Below are 12,718 nucleotides of genomic sequence, written 5' to 3'. Positions count from 1 at the left end.
TAATATCTATTCAATTCAATATCACCTGCTGATCCTAGATCAAATGGTCTTAATCCTGATATGGTTAGGTTTGATCTTAAGAGTATTATACATGTTCTTTAATTTGTTAGTTAAGCCTACTTTTGGGTCAGGGTGATACGTACATTTTGGGAACATGATAGTATAATTAAGTGGGAGCGCTAACATAAATATGGAGTCTATAACTTCTATAGGAATTTAGAAGTGAAACGATGATATCCTTCGAGCTTGGCTAAACAGAGATAAATGGTGGAGATCTCATTTCACTTCACTGAAATATCATTTATACGAAGCTAAGTGTTTTAAGGATAAAATACAATGAAGGTGTAACGGTAATTTAGTTCCTATTCAATGTAGATCATCTATTAGAGGGTCATTGATCAAATTAGGATTATAACAATGGATAACTAATAACGTATCTATATCGTGGAACATATAGAGCGTTCTATATGACTGAGAGTGCAATTCCAAGTTCTAAGTTTGGATTCAATAAGGAATTAATAAGTTAGGGAATTTACTTGGTAAATTCGGTTCGACTTATTGGAAGCTCGGTTATATAGGCCCATGGTCCTCATACTAGTTGAGACCATACTGCTTGTAAGACTCAGTTAATTGATTTTAATTAATCAATTATAATTCTAAAGTTAGACTATGTCTACTTTATGAATTTTCACAAAACAAAGGCGAAATTGTGAAGAAAAGAGATTCTAGGTTTATTTATTAATTAAGAGACTTTATATGTCTAAATTAATAAATATATTAAATGACAATATTATTTAATAATTAATTTTTAGTTATTAAATAATTAGAATTTACATTTAAATGGTGTTGGGTTTTATGCCCTAAATAAAACTCATTTCAATATAATCAGATTTACTTATTAATATAGATCAGAAATAACATTTAATGTTGCATGGTTCACATGATTTATTTCATGATTATATGTACATAATGTATAAATTCATCTGAAACCCTTTTCACATACTTGATCCTGTTTATTGTGCCGTCAACACATTGGAAAGTAAACATGACTATGTGAATAAAGTTTCCTAGATTTATCAGACACAGGGTTTTACTGATATGATAATCTACAAGAGAGTTTACTTGCATTTGGAGAAATGCTATGTTCTTTCCAGAGCATTGGTTAAAGTAAAGCTCAGGTTGGATGCATGGAGTATGCATCGGAAGGGACTGATATTGAACTTTGACTTAGATTTATTAAACTTACCGTAATATCTATTCAAGTCAATATCGCCTAGTTGATCCTAGATCAAATGATCTTAATCCTGATATGATTAGGCTCAATCTTGAAAGGCTATTCGTGTTCTTTGATTTGTTAGTTAAGCCTACTTTTAGGTCAGGGTGATACGTACATTTTGGGAACACGATAAAGGCACCGAGTTGGGAGCGCTATCATAAACATGGAATCTATAGCTTCTATCTGGCGAATAGTAAGCAAAGGATGATCTCCTTCGAGCTTGACCAAACGAACATAAATGGTGGAGTACTCATTTCACATAAGCTGAAATATCATTTATACTGGTCAAGTGTTTTAAGGAATAAATACATTGTGTGGTGTAACGTAATTTAATCCCTTTACAAAATAGATCATTCATATAGAGGATCATTGATCAAATTAGGATTATAACAATGGATAACTAATGATGTGTTTATATGGTGGAACATATAGAGCATTCTATATACTGAGAGTGCAATTCTAAGTTCTATGCGTGGATTCAACGAAGAATTAATAAGTTAGTGAATTTTAGTGCTAAATTCTTGATCTACTTATTGGAAGCTCGGTTATATAGACCCATGGTCCCCCCACTAGTTGAGATAATATTGCTTGTAAGACTCATGTAATTGGTTTTGATTAATCAATTATAATTCTCAAATTAGACTATGTCTATTTGTGAATTTTTCACTAAGTAAAGGGCGAAATTGTAAAGAAAGAGTTTATAAAGGCATATTTATTAATTATGATACTTTGTATGGTTCAATTAATAAATATGATAAATGACAATATTATTTAATAATTATTTATAGTTATTAAATAGTTAGAATTGGCATTTAAATGGTTGAATTAGAAAATTGGCATTTTTGAGAAAATCAGATGCAGAAAAGATAAAACTGCAAAATTGCAAAAAGTGAGGCCCAAATCCACTAGTATAGGGCCTGCCACTTTTGTAGGAAATTTAAACTGATTTTTTCATTATTTTAATGCCAAATAATTCAAACCTAACCCTAGTGGAATGCTATAAATAGATAGTGAAGGCTTCAGGAAAGACACACTAAAATTTTCTATTTTTCCTTCAGAGAAAAACCTGAGCCTTTCTCTCTCCCTATCTTTAGGCACCACTCTCTCTTCTTCTTCAATGAATTTCGAAATCCTTAGTGATTAGAGTAGTGCCCACACACATCAAGTGATACCTCAATCATAGTGAGGAAGATCGTGAAGAAAGATCATCAAGAAAGGAGATTCGATCAAGGATTCGAGAAAAGAGATCCGGAGTTCGTATATTGATAATGCTCGCTACGTAAAGGAATCAAGGGCTAGATATCTGAACGGAAGGAGTCATTATATTCCGCTGCACCCAATGTAAGGTTTCTTAAACTTTATATGTGTTTATTTCATCGTTTTAGAAAGTTCATATTTAGGATGTTAATAAACATACTGGTGAGTAGATCTAAGATCCCGGTAAAAAATTTCAAACAACCGGCCTCGCAGCCATGGTAATTGATTTACTTGCAAGAAATTTGGACTTTAAAACGATTGTTTGTATGTTCTTTGGATGGTATCATGTTGTATTGAGTGTTATTTGATGATTGATTGATGATTGTGAAATTTTCGTGAAAAATAATTGTTATTTCGGTTCTGGCATTATTTTTATTGGATAGTATGGAAAAAATTAAGCAAGTTAGCCTTTTACAGAACTCAATTTGGATTTTATTTGAATTAGTTATGATTTTTTGAAGATTTGACAAAATCGGTACAATGTTGATAGTTTCGCGATCGCAGAACTGTCCGTACAGTTTCGAATTTTTTCAATTTTCTTCAATTTTTCATACTTTTTCATGGAATTAACTTCCAATTTTTTGTATGGTTTTGTATATATACTATTACTATTCCTAATTCAATTCTAATTATCATTTTGAATTAATTTAAATTTTTTTTTTTAATTTAATTCAAGATATTAGTGTAATTTGAATTTGAATAGAATTAGTATTTATCTTTTTGCTTAAAAATCTATCTTATTTTTAAATTTGATTATATTTTTTTAAATTTATTCGTATATTTTAAGATATTTATAATATCTTTTAAGATATTTATAATATCTTTTAAGATATTTAAAAATATCTTATCTTTTAAGATATTTATAATATCTTTTAAGATATTTTAAAAATATCTTATCTTTTAAGATTTTTTAATTAAATCTTTTTAGATATTTTGACCTTATTTAAATTTAAAATAAGATATTTATAATCATGTAATTTTAAATAGATGTAAGATATTTTGCTAATTTTTTTTAAATTTTGTTATTTTATTTATTTAAATTACATTTAAAATTTGAAAAAGATATTTATTTATCTTTTCTAATTTTTTATTTAATTTTTATTTATAAAATAATATTTAAAATTTAAAAGTAGTTAGCAAATTTTTGAAATGATATTTAGGTTGGTTGAAACCTAATTTTTCAAAATTGTAGGTTTAATTTTAAATTTAAATATTTAATTAATTTTCGAATTTTTTTTTAATTTTTTTATTTTTTTTTCGAAAATCTTTTTAATAATATTTCGAAATTAATTATTTAATTTAAAATTAAATAAATCCTACATCCAACTATCCAAATAACCTCGTCATTGCGAGTATGTGTTTTAGCTTGTTTGTAAGTTTTTAAAACCTATTATTACTTGATTCGCAAATAGCCATGGTTACCTTTTGCCGTATCTAATGATCTGATGGCTCCCTTGGTCAAGATAATAATTTGTAACATGTATATTTACAATCTTCTTTCATCTGTATGACCTAAGAACATGATGTGACCCATCCAAAGTGTGCCCGTGTGAGCCTATGTGTTTAATTTTATTATAGATGCATATAGGTTAATGTTGCTAAAATAAATTATCATAGTTATCGATAGAATTTATTTAGGCCCATTTAGTTTTTGGGCCTATTCAATTAATAACTTGTTCTTATTAAGGTTAAATTCCTCTCTTTTCGGGCCTTCAGTGTGAGAAGTTGGGAGCCATGAAGTGAATGGGTACGACATACCGAACCCAAAGCACCCCTCACACAAACAACCCCAATTGTGAAGGCCCATTTGCCTAATTTGAATGATCGTACTAGGTTAATTACACTAGTTTAACCTAATTAAAATTGATTAGCAACATAATTAATTTCATTTATTTTGAAATTAATTTAAGAAAAATATAGTTTAAAGAATTATTTTTTATTCTAAGCTAAACTATATGTATTTTCTTGTATTTAATTAAATATAGAATTATAACCATCTAGATTCTTCGAACTTAATTTAAATTTTTCATTAAATATTCTTATTTAAGTTGATATTTAGTTATCTACAACTAACCAACTTAAATCAATATCTTTTGAATTCAAAATTTCAAAATTAAGTTGAGGAATTTTAGGCATTGGTTATTAAGATTCTTTAGATATTTTTTAAGTTAATATCTTTTCGAATATTAACTTAAAATGGAATATTTTCAAATTAAGTGGTTACAACTTAATTTTTGATATTTAATTAAATTTAAATTTAAAAAAATATTTAAGTTCTAGATTTTTTCTAATACAACTTAAATTAGATATTTTTTCAAATTTTGTGGAAAAGATACTTAGTCAAATAAGATATTTTCTAGATAGTTATTTCTAGACTACTTATTATTTCTAATATTAAATAGGAAAATATTATAAATTGTGAAATTAATTATTTAATTAATTTTGGTACAATTTATTTTAAGTATATTTTTCCTAGTATTAAACTAGAAATTAATAATTAAGCCTTCTCTACACTTAATTATTTATTTCTTGAATTTAATACATTTAATTAATTTGAAAATTAAATATCTAAGTTGATTTTTATCATCATACTTAAATATTTCTTTTTCATGACATTTAATTAAATAGAAAATTATTTTTAGTTGAAATTTATTTTTTCAACTAAATTTAAATAATTTTCAAAATATATTTTTTTCTTTATTTTATTAATCAATTTTCGAAATTGCATTTCTTAAATGCTAGAATTTTGAATTTTATCTTGAAAAATAGATTAAGTTGTAAATTAATTAATTATTTTAATTAATTCTTGGATCAACTTAAATCAATGATTTTTTCATTTATTGATTAATTTAAAATAAATTGAATTAAAGTATATTATTAGAAATTGAATTAATTAGTCAAAGGAAAATCTAGATAGATGATATTTTTGCTTGAAGTATTTTTCTAGTGTATTTAATTAAATAGAAAATTAATATTTAAGATGATTTTCATCATCATACTTAAATATTTGAAATTTTTCTTATATATTTAATTAAATAGGAAAATTATATTTTTTGTTGTAAATTAATTTTATTAATTAATTTTGGGCCAACATTAAATTAGAATAATTTTTCCAGGATTAATTTTTTATTTTAACATGCATTTTTGAAAATTGTATTCTTAAATACTTTAATTTTTCGAAATGCAATCTATATATTTTAAATTAAAATTTATATTTAGAATTTTTCATTCTAAATTGGAAATTTTAAATAAATATATATTTAAAATAAATAAATTAAATAAAGAGAATCAAAGAAAATACAACTCACTTTAAATAATGAGCTCGATTATTATTAAGATATTCGATCTCCATTGTTGGTCTTACAAAAGTTAAATGTTTTCAATATAACCTCGAGACGCCACTTCGTCCCCCTATGGATGGTTATTCGTTGAACGCATTTAACACCGTAAGATTTCATTTGATAAGTGTTTTGTAAGTTTTCGTCTCTATTAGACTCTCCTACGTGACTACTTAGAGATAAACTTATGAAACATGAAACAATGGTGTAAGCTCATAAAATGAGAATAACCTTGACTCTCGCCTACGGACAACGTTGGATTCTTATTTTGATCGAATAAAAGGTTGCTAGAATGGTTTCTATTTTAGATGAGCGACAACTCTATTCAATAAATGATGCTTTGACTCTCGCCACCGGACCTTTGTATCGCCTTATTGAAAACCTTGGAAATTATTTAGGATTGTATGTTTTAGTATTTTCACTAGTCATTCCTACTTCTATATGTTTATAATTTCGAATTGTGTATGAATTTATATTGAACCATGTTATTTTCTCGTTATTAAGTTGTAGATTAATTTCGAATCTTCATCGTTGGTCCAACATGTTTGTTTATCTAATGAGTAAATCCTAGTGGATTTTCACCATTAGACATACATAATAGTGTAAGATCTCGAAAGATAAGTATTGTATATGCGACATCTAACTGTTCATCAATTGATGACACCTTAGACTAGTATTTTTACAATATAAAATAAGAAGATTACATAAATAAGATTACTTTGTCTTTCACTAATCGAAGCATCGTTGGATTCTTATTTATAAACGAAATTATCCTAATTTCTCTTAGCTTATTCATTTCGAATTAGCTTTAAAAATATATCATTGGATGAATGGTCTATAAATCATTTCATGTCATTATATTTTCTCTTAAGAAATTAAATGACGCTTATGATTATAATCCCGAAATTCTATTCTCAATTGATATAAATCCTCAATCTTAGAAATCTCCTACTTGTATGGGCAAATCGACTTTAGAGTTTGTATTAGTAAGTGGTGGTCCAAGAAAGAATTACTCATTATATTTGGTTGAATTTAAGTCTTTGACTTTAATTTTAGAATCCAAACAAATTTTCTTATATTTCTAATTCCGTATACAATACAAATACACTTTCTCAAGTGTTTAAATATCCATCTTTTATTAATGGATTCAAAACCGTATGGAATATGAGTTAGGTATTCTGTGACCAGGATCCACTTGCACTATTCTAAGAACTCTTTGATGTAACTAAACCTATGTCATCAAAAAAATACTACCACATTTTTTTTAATCTATGGCATTTGTATCTTGTTCATAGTGAATTTGACATGATCAATCTCTGCAAAGAGATAATATGCCTATATCCACTGAAAGTAGTTCATCTCATTCGTAGATGGATGTACATTCAGGGGTGGATATGAGTTTTTCGTTGTATTCTTAAAACGATAACTCTAGATTATACCTTTTAGCAAGAAATTTGAAATGTTTGAAAAATTTCATTAATTTCTAAAGAATGGTTAAAACCATTAAGGTAAGTGGTTAAAGATCTGCGAATCGATGGGTGGAAAAATAGTTAGTAGATATGCGGTTCAAAGATCATTAAATTGATTTTTGAATTATATCCAAACTTACCTCCCCACAAATTTCGAGTTGCATGTCGATGATTAGTTACTAGTCATTGTCTAAATCCTTCTATGGTAATACAATTTCAGAATGATGTAATGGTTGTATACTTAATGTAAATCATTACTAGATTCATGGATGACCTAATCAAAATCTTAAGAAAAGCTAGAACTGTTAACCATGGTTTGTTAGCTATTCTAAGTGATTAGGGGTAGACCATCCCATTGTCAATAGATAAGAAAGTGTTTGTTCAAACAAATACTACTTTTCTAAGAAAATGACTAAGTCTGAAACAAGTAGCAAATAAAGGAGATATTTAATTCTTGATTCCAAAAGTGTTCTATCATCTTATATAATATATGATGATCCCACTCGCCTCGTTGTCTTGTCACAAACAAAGAGGTTAATACCATTTAGTTTTCTTCGACATAATTCACGGTACCTTGTCGTAGTGGGAGAGTTTCTGTGAAACTCACCTTCTTATGACTTGGGAGATACTAGTGATTAAAATCCATTCAGAGTTTAAACAAGTAATGGATTGTCAAGATAAGAAACTAAGAAGAAAGCCAATAGAACTATGGTTTAATCCATTCACATGGAGTAACTTAAAGTTTTCTATTACAAGGACATAAAAGGAAATTTTCGTTTATAAGTCCATTCAATGGACTTAACAAAACTTCCTGTTCCTAGCATTATAGGTTTGAGTTTATCTAAACCTATGGCTTATGGTATACCTGGTAATTACTTACTCTAATGCAAGCAACTTACTTTAGTAAGATGTCAAGCATTTTCTTTCTAATGGCAATCTATGTAAGCTTCACAACTTCTTAGGCATAGATTTTATCTAAGGAAAAGTCTCAACTATTCCAGAAAAGATAAAGCCATGAAAGAATTTCTTACATCAACAGTGAGAGGTCTTAGATATGCTTTTGTATGCCTTAGACGCATACACTGCCATTTATTGTGGGAGTAATGAGTAGGTATCAGATTAATCCAGGAGATGAACATTGGAAGACAATCAAGTAAATCTTAAGATAAAGAAGAGGAACTATATGTTAGTCTATAAGGATGTGTTTAAAACTCTTATACTACACCATATCAGATTTTTGAAATTTGCCTATGTGCTAGAAAATCTTTCTGATAAGATGGTGGTTACTCTGGGGGTGGAATAGTGATTTTGGAGAAGTGTAAAAACCTATCTGAAGTCTCTAGGTCTACCGTAAAGTGGACCGAATGTTAAAGCCGCAGAAAGGTACTTATTCGGTCTAAGGAAAGTTCTATACATCTTTGGCACCATTCCAAATTGCCTTAAACTACTAGTGTTAATTTCCCGATTAACCAAAAATAGTTGCCAAAGGTATAGAATCCAAGCATCCCTAAGAGAGTAGAGATATAGAGAGGAATTTCACATTATCAATGATTTTGTGATTAAGGAAGAGTAATGGTGGAGAAAAGGTTGTGGTTAATTCAACCTTTTCGTATCCTATTACGAGGAGTTTACTACTACTACACTTGATTTGTATATCAAAGTGTTGAGATTATTTGAAACGCACTTTTGTTTTATATTAGTGCAAGTGGGAGTTTGTTGGGTTTTATGCCCTAAATAAAACTCATTTCAATATAATCAGATTTACTTATTAATATAGATCGAAATAACATTTAATGTTGCATGGTTCACATGATTTATTTCATGATTATATGTACATAATGTATAAATTCATCTGAAACCCTTTTCACATACTTGATCCTGTTTATTGTGCCGTCAACACATTGGAAAGTAAACATGACTATGTGAATAAAGTTTCCTAGATTTATCGTACACAGGTTTTACCGATATGATAATCTACAAGAGAGTTTACTTGCATTTGGAGAAATGCTATGTTCTTTCCGAGCATTGGTTAAAGTAAAGCTCGTGTTGGATGCATGGAGTATGCATCGGAAGGACTCGATATTGAACTTTGACTTAGATTTATTAAACTTACCGTAATATCTATTCAAGTCAATATCGCCTAGTTGATCCTAGATCAAATGATCTTAATCCCGATATGATTAAAGGCTCAATCTTGAAAGGCTATTCGTGTTCTTTGATTTGTTAGTTAAGCCTACTTTTAGGTCAAAGTGATACGTACATTTTGGGAACACGATAAGGTACAAATTGGGAGCGCTATCATAAACATGGAATCTATAGCTTCTATCTCGGCGAATAGTAAGCAAAGGATGATCTCCTTCGAGCTTGACCAAACGAACATAAATGGTGGAGTACTCATTTCACATAAGCCGAAATATCATTTATACTAGGTCAAGTGTTTTAAGGAATAAATACACAGGGTGTACCCGTAATTTAATCCCTTTACTGTAGATCATTCATATACAGGATCATTGATCACATTAGGATTATAACAATGGATAACTAATGATGTGTTTATATGGTGGAACATATAGAGCATTCTATATACTGAGAGTGCAATTCTAAGTTCTGTGCGTGGATTCAACGAAGAATTAATAAGTTAGTGAATTTTAACATAAATTTCTTGATCTACTTATTGGAAGCTCGGTTATATAGACCCATGGTCCCCCCACTAGTTGAGATAATATTGCTTGTAAGACTCATGTAATTGGTTTTGATTAATCAATTATAATTCTCAAATTAGACTATGTCTATTTGTGAATTTTTCACTAAGTAAGGGCGAAATTGTAAAGAAAGAGTTTATAGGGGCATATTTGTTAATTATGATACTTTGTATGGTTCAATTAATAAATATGATAAATGACAATATTATTTAATAATTATTTATAGTTATTAAATAGTTAGAATTGGCATTTAAATGGTTGAATTAGAAAATTGGCATTTTTGAGAAAATCGATGCGTAAAAGATAAAACCGCAAAATTGCAAAAAGTGAGGCCCAAATCCACTAGTATAGGGCCCTCACTTTTGTAGGAAATTTAAACCGATTTTTTCATTATTTTAATGCCAAATAATTCAAACCTAACCCTAAGTGGAATGCTATAAATAAAAGGAAGGCTCAGAAAGACACACTAAAATTTTCTATTTTTCCTTCAGAGAAAAACCTGAGCCTTTCTCTCTCCCTATCTTTAGCTGACCACTCTCTCTCTTCTTCTTCAATGAATTTCGAAATCCTTAGTGATTAGAGTAGTGCCCACACACATCAAGTGATACCTCAATCATAGTGAGGAAGATCGTGAAGAAAGATCATCAGCAAAGGAGATTCAAAGATCAAGTGATTCGAGAAAGAGATCCAGGTTCGTATATTGATAATGCTCGCTACGTAAAGGAATCAAGGGCTAGATATCTGAACGGAAGGAGTCATTATATTCCGCTGCACCCAATGTAAGGTTTCTTAAACTTTATATGTGTTTATTTCATCGTTTTAGAAAGTTCATATTTAGGATGTTAATAAACATACTTGTGAGTAGATCTAAGATCCTGGTAAAAAAATTTCAAACAAATGGTTGAATTGGAAAATTAGCATTTTTGAGAAAATGGGATTGAGAAATGACAAAATAGCAAAATTACAAAGTGAGGCCCATTCTCCACTAATATGGCTGGCCACTTTGTATAGGGTTTACCATTTATATTTTTCATTATTTTAATGCCATACAATTCTAACCTAAACCTAGATGGCATTCTATAAATAGAAAGTGATGGCTTCAGGAAACTATGGACTTGCATCTTATTTTCTCTCAGAGAAAAACCTGAGCCTCATAGCCACCACTCTTCTTCTCTTTTCTTCTCTTCAATTTCGAAATACCTAGTGAAAGAGTAGTGCCCACACACAGCAAACAGTACCTCAATCATAGTGTGGAAGATTGTGTAGAATCCAATGAATAAGGAGAATCTGCATCAAAGGAAGGAGAGAAAGAGATCCAGGTTCAGATCTTGATTATGTTTTGCTACAGAAAGGAATCAAGGGCTAGAGATCTGAACGGAAGGAGTCATTATATTCTGCTGCACCCAATGTAAGGTTTCCTAAACTTTATATGTGTTTATTTCATTATTTTAGAATTCATATTAGGATGTTCATGAAACATACATGGTAGTAAATCTAGATTCTGGTAAAATATTTATAACAGATGGAACCTGGAGGTTCGTCCCAGGTGTCGCGGCATGGCTTGGGCATGCCGCGACCCACCCTCATGTTTTTGGGCAGATTGAGTTCGAACTTTGAAATTTTGTAACTTTTTATTCCGAACTCCGATTTGGGAATTCTTTATATCGTTGGAAAGCTCGTTCCGAGCTCTGTATGCTTATCTGAATTTTAAATGCCATGATTGAATTTTATGAGTATGGAACCAGGGGTTAACCCTATGTGTGAAAATCTCAGATTTGTGTGACTAGGATTACCGGCACCTGATCAGGAGCACCCGGGGATTCGGAATCTCTGTCAGTTGCGGGACAACAGGTAAGACAGTGATTAGCACGTAGAGTATGCGCAGTGGCGCTTATATTGAAAGTGATATGTATGATCGTTTAATAATCGGGATTAGGGTTATTACCCTAATAGGAATGGTATAGTTGCCTAGGGTTATTACCTTAGTGATATATGTATGAAAATGCCATGTCATGTCATATGTAATGAGGTTCAAGGGTTATGCGCTTAAGGCATAATCAGGTTGTACTCGGTAACCATAACTGAGATGAACCAATTCTAAGGCCTTATTGTATTTAGACGTGTGAGAGCAACACGTAGGTCTACGCCACGTAGATATAAATAGATGTGTGAGCGCAATACATAGGTCTACGCCACATAGACATAAATAGACATGTGAGTGTAACATGCAGGTTTGTGACACACAGACATATATGAATGGCATTATTGTTTAAATAGTATGATGATCATATTATTATTATTATTGTTATGTTATACTATCTTGCTGGGCTTGGCTCACGGGTGCTCTACTGTGCAGGAAAGGGTAAGGCATTAGCTGATCAGCCATGAGTTCAGGAGCTGGGTGAAGAATGTACATGTTCAAGCCATTTCATAGCAAGCGGGTTAAGGGTCTACCAGCGATGTATTTTGAAACTCTATTTTGCCGCTTAGGCCGGCTGAAAGAAAAAGACTTGTAATAAAGTTTGTAAATATTTTTGGGATCCCAACTGTTTAAAAGTTTAGATTATTACAAGTTCTATTTTCATTCTTTTTAATATAAAAGTTTAAATTCTGCGCTATTTTGATTAGTAATCCCGTCTAAGGGATTAGGCTTTCATAAGTAGTTTGGGTAGCGTG

The sequence above is a fragment of the Cannabis sativa genome, chromosome 1, assembly GCF_029168945.1.
Source record: "Cannabis sativa cultivar Pink pepper isolate KNU-18-1 chromosome 1, ASM2916894v1, whole genome shotgun sequence".
Taxonomy (NCBI): Eukaryota; Viridiplantae; Streptophyta; class Magnoliopsida; order Rosales; family Cannabaceae; genus Cannabis; species Cannabis sativa.
This window is presented reverse-complemented; position numbering follows the sequence as displayed.